General features: G+C 58.8%; 1 pseudogene; it reads right to left on the reverse strand.

The window, feature by feature from the left end:
- Positions 1-398: 398 nt before the first annotated feature.
- Positions 399-9,173, reverse strand: LOC134355952 (uncharacterized; annotated as a pseudogene).
- Between the last annotated feature and the right edge of the window lie 4,525 nt (positions 9,174-13,698).

The following is a 13,698-nucleotide window of genomic DNA, read 5'->3' on the forward strand; positions in this document are numbered from 1 at the left end:
CAACACTCCTGTGAGCAGATAGATCCCTGCTCATTTTGCAGACTCAGACACTACAGGGTCACCTCAGCCAGGCGAGTGATGAAGAGTGGTGGCAGGGGTATGAATCTTTTGGAACCTCCACATCCTCATTACCTTTCAAGGCACTGCTCCACTAGAGCTGCCCTTGGTGTATGGAATGACCTGATAGCCTTCTTCCAATCAAAATAGTGTGTCGTGGCCAATTTAATCAGTAAATTGTAAGGACATAAAATAAATGAACCCATAAATAACATGTAGCTGTTCGGATAAAAAGTAAAGACCTGTTATAAAGTCGTTATTTATTTGCAGTACTGTGCACAACATTATACAAGGTGCAAAGTGTTACATAAAAAAGACAACATAATAGATTATGCAATTGTTTATTGTTTCTGCTGCTGCCTCTCAAATACCATTTTGTAGACATTGAACATTGTCTGTGCCCTGTGCTCCTCCGGCAGCCTCCGCAGCACATCAGCAAGTGCTTGCACAAACCTGGAGACCTCATCATTTTCGTTCAGCAGTCTTTGTTCCAGTCCCACCCTACATTCATCCAACTGGGCGAACTGCTGCTGAAACCAGTCATCACGTCCTTTCCTCCTCTTCCTCTGTGCTATCCTTGGGCTGGGGGGCAGAGGAGATGGCGTGGGGGTCAGAGGAGATGGCGAGGTGGTCAGAGGAGATGGCGTGGGGGTCAGAGGAGATGGCGTGGGGGTCAGAGGAGATGGCGTGGGGGGCAGAGGAGATGGCGTGGGGGTCAGAGGAGATGGCGAGGTGGTCAGAGGAGATGGCGTGGGGGTCAGAGGAGTTGGCGTGGGGGTCAGAGGAGATGGCGTGGGGGTCAGAGGACATGGCGAGGTGGTCAGAGGAGATGGCGTGGGGGGCAGAGGAGATGGCGTGGGGGTCAGAGGAGATGGCGAGGTGGTCAGAGGAGATGGCGTGGGGGTCAGAGGAGTTGGCGTGGGGGTCAGAGGACATGGCGAGGTGGTCAGAGGAGATGGCGTGGGGGTCAGAGGAGATGGCGTGGGGGTCAGAGGACATGGCGAGGTGGTCAGAGGAGATGGCGTGGGGGTCAGAGGAGATGGCGAGGTGGGCAGAGGAGTTGGCGTGGGGGTCAGAGGAGATGGCGAGGTGGTCAGAGGAGATGGCGTGGGGGGCAGAGGAGATGGCGTGGGGGTCAGAGGAGATGGCGAGGTGGTCAGAGGAGATGGCGTGGGGGGCAGAGGAGATGGCGTGGGGGTCAGAGGAGTTGGCGTGGGAGTCAGAGGAGATGGCGAGGTGGTCAGAGGAGATGGCGTGGGGGTCAGAGGAGTTGGCGTGGGGGTCAGAGGAGTTGGCGTGGGGGTCAGAGGAGATGGCGAGGGGGTCAGAGGAGATGGCGTGGGGGGCAGAGGAGATGGCGAGGTGGTCAGAGGAGATGGCGAGGTGGTCAGAGGAGATGGCGTGGGGGTCAGAGGAGATGGCGAGGTGGTCAGAGGAGATGGCGAGGTGGTCAGAGGAGATGGCGTGGGGGTCAGAGGAGATGGCGTGGGGGGCAGAGGAGATGGCGTGGGGGTCAGAGGAGATGGCGTGGGGGTCAGAGGAGATGGCGAGGTGGGCAGAGGAGTTGGCGTGGGGGTCAGAGGAGATGGCGTGGGGGTCAGAGGAGATGGCGTGGGGGGCAGAGGAGATGGCGTGGGGGTCAGAGGAGATGGCAAGGTGGGCAGAGGAGATGGTGTGGGGGTCAGAGGAGCGAGGGGGTCAGAGGACATGGCGAGGTGGTCAGAGGAGATGGCGTGGGGGTCAGAGGAGATGGCGTGGGGGGCAGAGGAGATGGCGAGGTGGGCAGAGGAGTTGGCGTGGGGGTCAGAGGAGATGGCGTGGGGGTCAGAGGAGTTGGCGTGGGGGTCAGAGGAGATGGCGTGGGGGGCAGAGGAGATGGCGTGGGGGGCAGAGGAGATGGCGTGGGGGTCAGAGGAGTTGGCGTGGGGGTCAGAGGAGATGGCGTGGGGGTCAGAGGAGATGGCGTGGGGGTCAGAGGAGATGGCGAGGTGGTCAGAGGAGATGGCGTGGGGGGCAGAGGAGATGGCGTGGGGGGCAGAGGAGATGGCGTGGGGGTCAGAGGAGATGGAGAGGTGGTCAGAGGAGATGGAGAGGTGGTCAGCGGAGATGGTGTGGGGGTCAGAGGAGATGGCGTGGGGGTCAGAGGAGATGGCGAGGTGGTCAGAGGAGATGGCGTGGGGGGCAGAGGAGATGGCGAGGTGGGCAGAGGAGATGGCAAGGTGGTCAGAGGAGATGGCGTGGGGGTCAGAGGAGTTGGCGTGGGGGTCAGAGGAGATGGCGAGGGGGTCAGAGGAGATGGCGAGGTGGTCAGAGGAGATGGCGTGGGGGTCAGAGGAGATGGCGTGGGGGTCAGAGGAGATGGCGAGGTGGTCAGAGGAGTTGGCGTGGGGGGCAGAGGAGATGGCGTGGGGGTCAGAGGAGTTGGCGTGGGGGTCAGAGGAGATGGCGAGGTGGGCAGAGGAGATGGTGTGGGGGTCAGAGGAGATGGCGTGGGGGTCAGAGGAGATGGCAAGGTGGTCAGAGGAGATGGTGTGGGGGTCAGAGGAGATGGCGTGGGGGTCAGAGGAGATGGCGAGGTGGTCAGAGGACATGGCGAGGTGGTCAGAGGAGATGGCGAGGTGGTCAGAGGACATGGCGAGGTGGTCAGAGGAGATGGCGAGGTGGGTCAGAGGAGATGGCGTGGGGGTCAGAGGAGATGGCGTGGGGGTCAGAGGAGATGGCGAGGTGGTCAGAGGAGATGGCGTGGGGGTCAGAGGAGATGGCGTGGGGGGCAGAGGAGATGGCGTGGGGGGCAGAGGACATGGCGAGGTGGTCAGAGGAGTTGGCGTGGGGGTCAGAGGAGATGGCGTGGGGGGCAGAGGAGATGGCGTGGGGGTCAGAGGAGATGGCGTGGGGGGCAGAGGACATGGCGAGGTGGTCAGAGGAGATGGCGAGGTGGTCAGAGGACATGGCGAGGGGGTCAGAGGAGATGGCGTGGGGGTCAGAGGAGATGGCGTGGGGGTCAGAGGAGATGGCGAGGTGGTCAGAGGAGATGGCGTGGGGGGCAGAGGAGATGGCGTGGGGGGCAGAGGAGATGGCGTGGGGGTCAGAGGAGATGGCGAGGTGGTCAGAGGAGATGGCGTGGGGGGCAGAGGAGATGGCGTGGGGGTCAGAGGAGATGGCATGGCGAGGTGGTCAGAGGAGATGGCGTGGGGGGCAGAGGAGATGGCGTGGGGGGCAGAGGAGATGGCGTGGGGGTCAGAGGAGATGGCGTGGGGGGCAGAGGAGATGGCGTGGGGGTCAGAGGAGATGGCGTGGGGGTCAGAGGACATGGCGAGGTGGTCAGAGGAGATGGGTGGGGGACAGAGGAGATGGGTGGGGGTCAGAGGAGATGGGTGGGGGGTCAGAGGAGATGGGTGGGGGGACAGAGGAGATGGGTGGGGGTCAGAGGAGATGGGTGGGGGTCAGAGGACATGGCGAGGTGGTCAGAGGAGATGGCGTGGGGGGCAGAGGAGATGGCGTGGGGGGCAGAGGAGATGGCGAGGTGGTCAGAGGAGATGGCGTGGGGGTCAGAGGAGATGGCGTGGGGGTCAGAGGAGATGGCGAGGTGGTCAGAGGAGATGGCGAGGTGGTCAGAGGAGATGGCGAGGGGGTCAGAGGAGATGGCAAGGTGGTCAGAGGAGATGGCGAGGGGGGCAGAGGAGATGGCGTGGTGGTCAGAGGACATGGCGAGGTGGTCAGAGGAGATGGCGTGGGGGTCAGAGGAGATGGCGTGGGGGTCAGAGGAGTTGGCGTGGGGGTCAGAGGAGATGGCGTGGGGGGCAGAGGAGATGGCGTGGGGGTCAGAGGAGATGGCAAGGTGGTCAGAGGAGTTGGCGTGGGGGGCAGAGGAGATGGCGTGGGGGTCAGAGGAGATGGCAAGGGGGTCAGAGGAGATGGCGTGGGGGGCAGAGGAGATGGAGAGGTGGTCAGAGGAGATGGCGAGGTGGTCAGAGGAGATGGCGTGGTGGTCAGAGGAGTTGGCGTGGGGGTCAGAGGAGATGGCGTGGGGGTCAGAGGAGATGGCGTGGGGGGCAGAGGAGATGGCGAGGGGGTCAGAGGAGATGGCGAGGTGGGCAGAGGAGATGGCGTGGGGGGCAGAGGAGATGGCGAGGTGGTCAGAGGAGATGGCGTGGGGGTCAGAGGAGATGGCGAGGTGGTCAGAGGAGATGGCGAGGTGGTCAGAGGAGATGGCGAGGTGGTCAGAGGAGTTGGCGTGGGGGGCAGAGGAGTTGGCGTGGTGGTCAGAGGAGATGGCGTGGGGGGCAGAGGAGATGGCGTGGGGGTCAGAGGAGTTGGCGTGGGGGTCAGAGGAGTTGGCGTGGGGGGCAGAGGAGATGGCGAGGTGGTCAGAGGAGTTGGCGTGGGGGGCAGAGGAGATGGCGTGGGGGTCAGAGGAGATGGCGTGGTGGTCAGAGGAGATGGCGTGGGGGTCAGAGGAGATGGCGTGGGGGTCAGAGGAGATGGCGTGGGGGTCAGAGGAGATGGCGAGGGGGGCAGAGGAGATGGCGAGGTGGTCAGAGGAGATGGCGTGGTGGTCAGAGGAGATGGCGTTGGGGGCAGAGGAGATGGCGAGGTGGTCAGAGGAGTTGGCGTGGGGGGCAGAGGAGATGGCGTGGGGGTCAGAGGAGATGGCGTGGGGGTCAGAGGAGATGGCGAGGTGGTCAGAGGAGATGGCGTGGGGGGCAGAGGAGATGGCGAGGTGGTCAGAGGAGATGGCGTTGGGGGCAGAGGAGATGGCGAGGTGGTCAGAGGAGTTGGCGTGGGGGGCAGAGGAGATGGCGTGGGGGTCAGAGGAGATGGCAAGGGGGTCAGAGGAGATGGCGTGGGGGGCAGAGGAGATGGAGAGGTGGTCAGAGGAGATGGCGTGGTGGTCAGAGGAGTTGGCGTGGGGGTCAGAGGAGATGGCGTGGGGGTCAGAGGAGATGGCGTGGGGGTCAGAGGAGATGGCGAGGGGGGCAGAGGAGATGGCGAGGTGGTCAGAGGAGATGGCGAGGTGGTCAGAGGAGATGGCGTGGGGGGCAGAGGAGATGGCGTGGGGGTCAGAGGAGATGGCGTGGGGGTCAGAGGAGTTGGCGTGGGGGGCAGAGGAGATGGAGAGGTGGTCAGAGGAGTTGGCGTGGGGGTCAGAGGAGATGGCGAGGTGGTCAGAGGAGTTGGCGTGGGGGTCAGAGGAGATGGCGTGGGGGTCAGAGGAGATGGCGTGGGGGTCAGAGGAGTTGGCGTGGGGGTCAGAGGAGATGGCGTGGGGGTCAGAGGAGTTGGCGTGGGGGGCAGAGGAGATGGCGTGGGGGTCAGAGGAGATGGCGTGGGGGTCAGAGGAGATGGCGTGGGGGTCAGAGGAGATGGCGTGGTGGTCAGAGGAGGTGGAGTGGGGGGCAGAGGAGATGGCGTGGGGGGCAGAGGAGATGGCGTGGTGGTCAGAGGAGATGGCGAGGTGGTCAGAGGAGATGGCGTGGGGGTCAGAGGAGATGGCGAGGTGGTCAGAGGAGATGGCGTGGGGGTCAGAGGAGATGGCGTGGTGGTCAGAGGAGATGGCGTGGGGGTCAGAGGAGATGGCGAGGTGGTCAGAGGAGATGGCGTGGGGGTCAGAGGAGATGGCGTGGGGGTCAGAGGAGATGGCGTGGGGGTCAGAGGAGATGGCGAGGTGGTCAGAGGAGATGGCGTGGGGGTCAGAGGAGATGGCAAGGTGGGCAGAGGAGATGGTGTGGGGGGCAGAGGAGATGGCGTGGGGGGCAGAGGAGATGGCGTGGGGGTCAGAGGAGTTGGCGTGGGGGGCAGAGGAGATGGCGTGGGGGTCAGAGGAGTTGGCGTGGGGGGCAGAGGAGTTGGCAAGGTGGGCAGAGGAGATGGCGTGGGGGGCAGAGGAGATGGCGTGGGGGTCAGAGGAGTTGGCGTGGGGGTCAGAGGAGATGGTGTGGGGGGCAGAGGAGATGGCGTGGGGGGCAGAGGAGATGGCGTGGGGGTCAGAGGAGGAGTTGGCGTGGGGGGCAGAGGAGATGGCGTGGGGGTCAGAGGAGTTGGCGTGGGGGTCAGAGGAGATGGCGTGGGGGGCAGAGGAGATGGCGTGGGGGGCAGAGGAGATGGCGTGGGGGTCAGAGGAGATGGGGTGGGGGTCAGAGGAGATGGCGTGGGGGTCAGAGGAGATGGCGAGGTGGTCAGAGGAGTTGGCGTGGGGGTCAGAGGAGATGGCGTGGGGGTCAGAGGAGTTGGCGTGGGGGTCAGAGGAGATGGCAAGGTGGTCAGAGGAGATGGCGTGGGGGGCAGAGGAGATGGCGTGGGGGGCAGAGGAGATGGCGTGGGGGTCAGAGGAGTTGGCGTGGGGGGCAGAGGAGATGGCGTGGGGGTCAGAGGAGTTGGCGTGGGGGTCAGAGGAGATGGCGTGGGGGGCAGAGGAGATGGCGTGGGGGCAGAGGAGATGGCGTGGGGGCAGAGGAGATGGCGTGGGGGTCAGAGGAGATGGCGTGGGGGGCAGAGGAGATGGCGTGGGGGGCAGAGGAGATGGCGTGGGGGTCAGAGGAGTGGCGGGTGGTCAGAGGAGATGGCGTGGGGGTCAGAGGAGATGGCGTGGGGGTCAGAGGAGTTGGCGTGGGGGTCAGAGGAGATGGCGTGGGGGGCAGAGGAGATGGAGAGGTGGTCAGAGGAGATGGCGTGGGGGGCAGAGGAGATGGCGTGGGGGTCAGAGGAGATGGCGTGGGGGTCAGAGGAGATGGCGTGGGGGTCAGAGGAGATGGCGTGGGGGTCAGAGGAGATGGCGTGGGGGGCAGAGGAGATGGCGAGGTGGTCAGAGGAGATGGCGTGGGGGTCAGAGGAGATGGCGTGGGGGGCAGAGGAGATGGGAGGTGGGCAGTGGCGTGGTCAGGAGGAGTTGGCGTGGGGGGCAGAGGAGATGGCGTGGGGGGCAGAGGAGATGGCGTGGGGGTCAGAGGACATGGCGAGGTGGTCAGAGGAGATGGCGTGGGGGTCAGAGGAGATGGCGTGGGGGTCAGAGGAGTTGGCGTGGGGGTCAGAGGAGATGGCGTGGGGGGCAGAGGAGATGGAGAGGTGGTCAGAGGAGATGGCGTGGGGGGCAGAGGAGATGGCGTGGGGGTCAGAGGAGATGGCGTGGGGGTCAGAGGAGATGGTGTGGTGGTCAGAGGAGTTGGCGTGGGGGGCAGAGGAGATGGCGTGGGGGGCAGAGGAGTTGGCGTGGGGGGCAGAGGAGATGGCGAGGTGGTCAGAGGAGATGGCGTGGGGGTCAGAGGAGATGGCGTGGTGGTCAGAGGAGATGGAGAGGTGGTCAGAGGAGATGGCGTGGGGGTCAGAGGAGTTGGCGTGGGGGTCAGAGGAGTTGGCGTGGGGGGCAGAGGAGATGGCGTGGGGGGCAGAGGAGTTGGCGTGGGGGGCAGAGGAGATGGCGAGGTGGTCAGAGGAGATGGCGTGGGAGTCAGAGGAGATGGCGAGGGGGTCAGAGGACATGGCGAGGTGGTCAGAGGAGTTGGCGTGGGGGTCAGAGGAGATGGCGTGGGGGTCAGAGGAGATGGCGTGGGGGGCAGAGGAGATGGCGAGGTGGTCAGAGGAGTTGGCGTGGGGGTCAGAGGAGATGGCGAGGTGGTCAGAGGAGTTGGCGTGGGAGTCAGAGGAGATGGCGTGGGGGTCAGAGGAGATGGCGTGGGGGTCAGAGGAGATGGCGTGGGGGGCAGAGGAGATGGCGTGGGGGTCAGAGGAGATGGCGTGGGGGGCAGAGGAGATGGCGTGGGGGTCAGAGGAGATGGCGTGGGGGGCAGAGGAGTTGGCGTGGGGGGCAGAGGAGATGGCGTGGGGGGCAGAGGAGTTGGCGTGGGGGTCAGAGGAGATGGCGAGGTGGTCAGAGGAGATGGCGAGGGGGTCAGAGGAGTTGGCGTGGGGGGCAGAGGAGATGGAGAGGTGGTCAGAGGAGATGGCGTGGGGGGCAGAGGAGATGGCGTGGGGGGCAGAGGAGATGGCGTGGGGGGCAGAGGAGATGGAGAGGTGGTCAGAGGAGATGGCGTGGGGGGCAGAGGAGATGGCGTGGGGGTCAGAGGAGATGGCGTGGGGGGCAGAGGAGATGGCGTGGGGGGCAGAGGAGATGGCGTGGGGGTCAGAGGAGTTGGCGTGGGGGGCAGAGGAGATGGCGAGGTGGTCAGAGGAGATGGCGTGGGGGTCAGAGGAGATGGCGTGGGGGTCAGAGGAGATGGCGTGGGGGGCAGAGGAGATGGAGAGGTGGGCAGAGGAGATGGCGAGGTGGTCAGAGGAGTTGGCGTGGGGGTCAGAGGAGTTGGCGTGGGGGGCAGAGGAGATGGCGTGGGGGTGGAGGAGCTGGGTGGGGGGATGGAGGAGCTGCCTCACTACTTGATGATTCTGCACTTGAAGATGGAATGTCTGGTGGTTGGTTTTCCTCAGCAACTGAGGAGGTGGACAACCCTGAGGTTGAATCATTTCCATCCTGTGATTATGAAAGAAATTGCAAATAGTTCAGGTTTGTCTTTGTTATTAGACATACGGGTAGTATATGCATTCAGTGTCTGTACAAGGATTGGCAGAGCTATGAAAATGAGAAAACAGCATACGCCTACATTGGCAGAGTACTGGTTATTGCATTTGCTTGATGAGCAAGCCAGATACAATTAAAACCTATTACATATTACATTTCTCTTTCACGGAAGAATTACCTTTGCGCAAATCAATATGCCGTGTTTACAACTAGACAGTACTGCTCGCTTGCTAGCTAGCCTAAACACAACAGAAAGGTTTATGATACAAAGAACATGTTATATTTACCTTGTTGTCATCATAATTTGACTCTGTTTCCCGGTGCTTAAGGTGTGGTGCCAGCCAAGAAAGAGGCCAATAAAACGCCGGTATTTTTTTCCGCCTTAGTCCCCGCTCCTCTTGGAGAGTTTTTTCCGGGCGTGCACGTACTTGTCCTTCAAGTTTTTCCATCTCTTTGTGCATTCCGTGACGTCCAGACCCATGTTATTGGAAATTTCATTCCACGAATTTGATGCCATTTGGTAGTCTTTTTAGTATGGTGACGAGAAGTCGTACAAATGTACATATTTTCGAACTTCCTCCATTAACCTCTCCTCGATTTGGTCCATTTTCCAAACTTACGTTCTTCTTCTCTCTTCTCTCTCAATTCTGAAATGGCAGAGAAGAATAAACAACCAGAAATGTGTAGCAGGAAATGCAATGCTACCAAACGGACCAATCACAGCTGTTGCGGTCTGCGTTGCCGCGACGTGTAGTTACATTTTGGGAGAGGTGCGCGTCAGGCTACAGCGTGGGGATCCGCATAGGCACTGTGTAGGGTTTGCGGCTACGCCTTACCTACGTTGTCGATTTGACTCAGAAGTATAAATCAGCCTTTATCTGGTCTAGTGTGGACGTAGATCAACTGCCCTAGCACTCTATTATGCACCTGCAGAATACTGTGCACCTGTGTGGGGCAGATCAGCCCATGCGAAGAAAATAGACCCGTTGCTTAACGAAACCTGCCGAATAATCACAGGCACACTGTGCCCCACACCCACTAACGTCATTTACAGACTTGCAGGCACTGCTCCCCCAGAGATCCGAAGACACACTACAACAAAAATTGAAAAAGGTAAACAGAACTCGGATCCACGGCACCCACTGCACCATCATGTGCCAGTTTCCAACCGCCTAAAGTCGAGGAAAGGCTTTGCTACAGTGGAGGAACTACCGCACGGAACATCGCCCCCAAACATACAGGATTGACCTCTGGCAACAAACAGAAGCCAGAACCCCACCAAACAATACAGTGCAAGACCCCACAGAAATGTTACCAGACGGGGCACTGCTTGACAGACGGAAGTGGTGCACTCTCAACAGAGCGAGAGCGGGAGTTTGTAGGACAGGAGACAATATGGTGAAGTGGGGTTTAAAGACCAGCGAATCCTGTGAGTGTGGCGAAAGGGTACAGAACACTGAACACGTTCTGCACAATTGCCCACTTTTATCTGATTTAGCTGACACTGACCTGCTCAACATCAACCAAACAACACTAGAGTGGCTGGCTGTCTGGCGTGACAGGCTATAATGATGACCACGTTCTTAGTTTAATTGAAGCCTGCTTGAAGCCAGAAGACAGTAGTGCCAGCAAACAACACAGCCAAGGGGAACATCCTCCAAACAGTTCACAAAAACTACTTCTTTTACTTCTTTTTCTGTCAAGTTTGTTTTGCCACTGTTGGAGCCTGTGATTTACATTTTGGTGATTTGTTTTCGGGCTGACTGAGCGACTTGGTGCTTTGTTCTCTCCTAGCATGCTCCTGTGGGCACCCGGCCTCAAGGCCAAGAAGCCTGGAGATGGGCCTCAAGCCTATGATCAACATTGCTTGCCAATCTCGCTGATTAAAGTGTCAAGGAAGATTGGAACCATCGAGGCAAGTCAGAAGGTGAGAGGCTATTCAGCGCCACCTACCAGCCTCTCGCTCAGTGCTGCCAGAGGAAGGTGTCTGTGAGTGACAGTCTCTCTCTCCCTCTCACTTGCTGCTTCTGAAGGAAGGTTCCTGTGTTTGAATGGTCTCTCTCTCTCCCTCGATGCTTTCAGAGGGTGGTGCTGGAGTTCTAGGTCTTGGGCATTAGTCACTTATGATGTATTTGTGGTTCTGGTTGCTCCTTTTTTCATTGGTATTTTGAATTGGGGCAGCCTGTAGATAACGAACACTGAGCTGAACTCTGCCTGGACTCTTTTGATTTTGTGTTTTATATTCTATGTTTCTTGCTTTTATTTGATGCTGTTTGCTCGATGTGGTTTTTTTGCATGTGTGAGGAGGGGAGGCCTGATGTTTTTCTCTGAACAGGCTCCAGGACTTTCCTTGTTTCATGGCAGTCTGTGGGGAAGACAAATCTCAGTGTTGTATAATGCATACATACTTTGATAATAAATGTATTTTGAATCTTTGAAGTAGTGAATTTAATTTGAACTTCTCTAACTTCCGTTAATGCCCCACCTCTCCTTCGTACCTCATCCCTTATTTATTTATTTGTTTGTTTGTTTGTTTATTTATTATTTTTTTCTCTCTTTTTTCTCCCTCTGTCCCTCTCGCTATAATTCCTTGCCCATCCTCTGGGCTCCCCTCCCCTTTCTTTCTCCCTAGCCCTCCCGTCCCATGATCCTCTCATATCCCTTTTGCCAATCAACTGTCCAGCTCTTGGCTCCATCCCTCCCCCTCCTGTCTTCTCCTATCATTTCGGATCTCCCCCTCCCCCTCTCATACCTCTTACTATCTCTTCTTTCAGTTAGTCCTGATGAAGGGTCTCGGCCCAAAACGTCGACTGTACCTCTTCCTAGAAGGGCATCATCACCCTCATCTACAAGCAGAAGGGGGAAAGGGAGGACATTAGAAATTGGAGGCCCATCTCTCTCCTGAATGTGGATTACAAGATCCTGTCCAAGGCTATCACCAACAGGGTCAAGTCTGCTCTGGGACAGGTGATCCACCCGGACCAAACCTGTGCTGTACCGGGCAGGAAGTTCTCAGACAGCCTCGCGCTGCTGAGGGACACCATCGCCTATGTGCAGGACAACGGGGTGAACGCCGGCCTGGTCAGCTTGGACCAGGAGAAAGCCTTCGACAGGATATTGCACACGTACATGGCAGACGTGCTCTCCAAAATGGGATTTGGGGAGGGAATCTGGAAGTGGATCAGACTGCTCTACACAGACATCCGTAGTGCAGTCCAGGTCAACGGGTGGGAAACAGACAGCTTCCCCATCAGGTCTGGAGTCAGGCAGGGCTGTACCGTCTCCCCTATCTTGTTTGTCTGCTGCATAGAACCCTTTGCGGAAGCCATCAGGAGGGATGAGGGCATAAGAGGGGTGACGCTGCCAGGCAGTGGAGGGACCCAAGTGAAAACCTCCCTGAAAAGATGACGTCAACGACTTCTGCTCTGATCCGAGGTCAGTTCGCAGGTTGATTGGCATCTGCGATCAGTTCGAGCTAGCATCGGGTGCCAGGGTCAACCGCACGAAGAGCGAAGCCATGCTCTTCGGCAACTGGCCCGACCGATCCAGCATCCCCTTCACCATCAGGTCTGACCACGTGAAGGTGTTGGGGATCTGGTTCGGAGGGGCCGAGGCGTGCAACAAGAGCTGGCAGGAGCGGACTGCCAAGGTGAAACAGAAACTGTGTCTGTGGGGAGGGCGCTCCCTGTCGATAATGGGCAAGAACCTGGTCATCAGGTGTGAGGTGCTCTCAGGGCTGCTGTACTTGGCGCAGGTGTGGTCTGTCCCCCGCTCCTACAGCTCGGAAATCACCTGAGCTGTCTTCAGATTCATCTGGGGATCCAAGATGGAGCGGGTGAGATGGACCGTCATGCACAAGTCCCTGGACAACGGGGGCAAGAATGTCCCCGATGTCACTCTCACTCTGATGGCCAGCTTCGTATGTGGCTGCATCAGGTTGTGTATAGAACCCAGGTATGTGGGCACCAAGTACCACTATGTGCCCAGGGTCTACCTGTCGCCCTGGCTACGAAGGATGGGTCTGACCCCACTCCTGCGCAATGCCCAGTCAGCTGGTCGTTGCTGGCATACCTGTCCTGTGTAGAAAAGTTCTTCCAGGAGAACGCCTTTGACCACAGGGCCATCAGGCAGTGGTCGGCACATAATGTCCTGCAGGCACTGCAGGAGAAGGACGTGATGGACACAGTAGGGTGGTTCCCTGAGCAGACCGTCCAGTTCATCTGGCAAAATGCCTCATTGCCAGACCTCACCAACAGGCACCAGGACCTCGCCTGGCTGGTGGAGAGAGGTGCCCTCCCAGTCAGATCCCTCCTGTATGCCCGGAACGTCGTCTCCGCACCCCACTGCCCACGGGAGGACTGCAGTGAGGAGGAGTCTGTGACCCACCTCTTTTGCACACTGTCAGGTCACAGAGAGAGTATGGAGGAGGATGGACAGGCTAGTGTTATGTTTCATCCCCAGCAGCTGCGTAACAGAGGACTCTCTGATCTATGGGCTGTTCCTGGGGATGCACACAGAGACCAACACCCGGTGCTGCTGGCAGATCATCAACTCGGTGAAAGACACTCTTTGGTCGGCCCGAGACTTGATGATCTAACAGCACATGGAGATATCCGTAGGAGAATGCTGCCATCTGGCACATTCCCGGCTGCAGGAGTACGTGCTGAGGGACGCACTGAAACTCAGTGCAGCCACCGCAAGGGCCCGGTAGGGAAGGACCACGGTATAGGTTTCTTCACCCGCGGGAGTGGGAGGGGTCGGGTGGTCGGGAGTATTCCCCTTAACAATGATGTGGTAAGGTGAACAACTGGAGTGCCAAGTGGGTGGCCATAAGTATGGATATGCACTGACTATAATGGAAACGTATAGTCATAGTCATAGTCATACTTTATTGATCCTGGGGGAAATTGGTTTCCATTACAGTTGCACCATAAATAATAAATAGTAATAAAACCTTAAATAGTTAAATAGTAATATGTAAATTATGCCAGTAAATTATGAAATAAATCCAGGACCAGCCTATTGGCTCAGGGTGTCTAACCCTCCAAGGGAGGAGCTGTGAAGTTTGATGGCCACAGGCAGGAATGACTTCCTATGACGCTCTGTGTTGCATCTCGGTGGAATGAGTCTCT

Source organism: Mobula hypostoma, chromosome 13 (assembly GCF_963921235.1).
Source record: "Mobula hypostoma chromosome 13, sMobHyp1.1, whole genome shotgun sequence".
In the NCBI taxonomy this organism is placed as follows: domain Eukaryota; kingdom Metazoa; phylum Chordata; class Chondrichthyes; order Myliobatiformes; family Myliobatidae; genus Mobula; species Mobula hypostoma.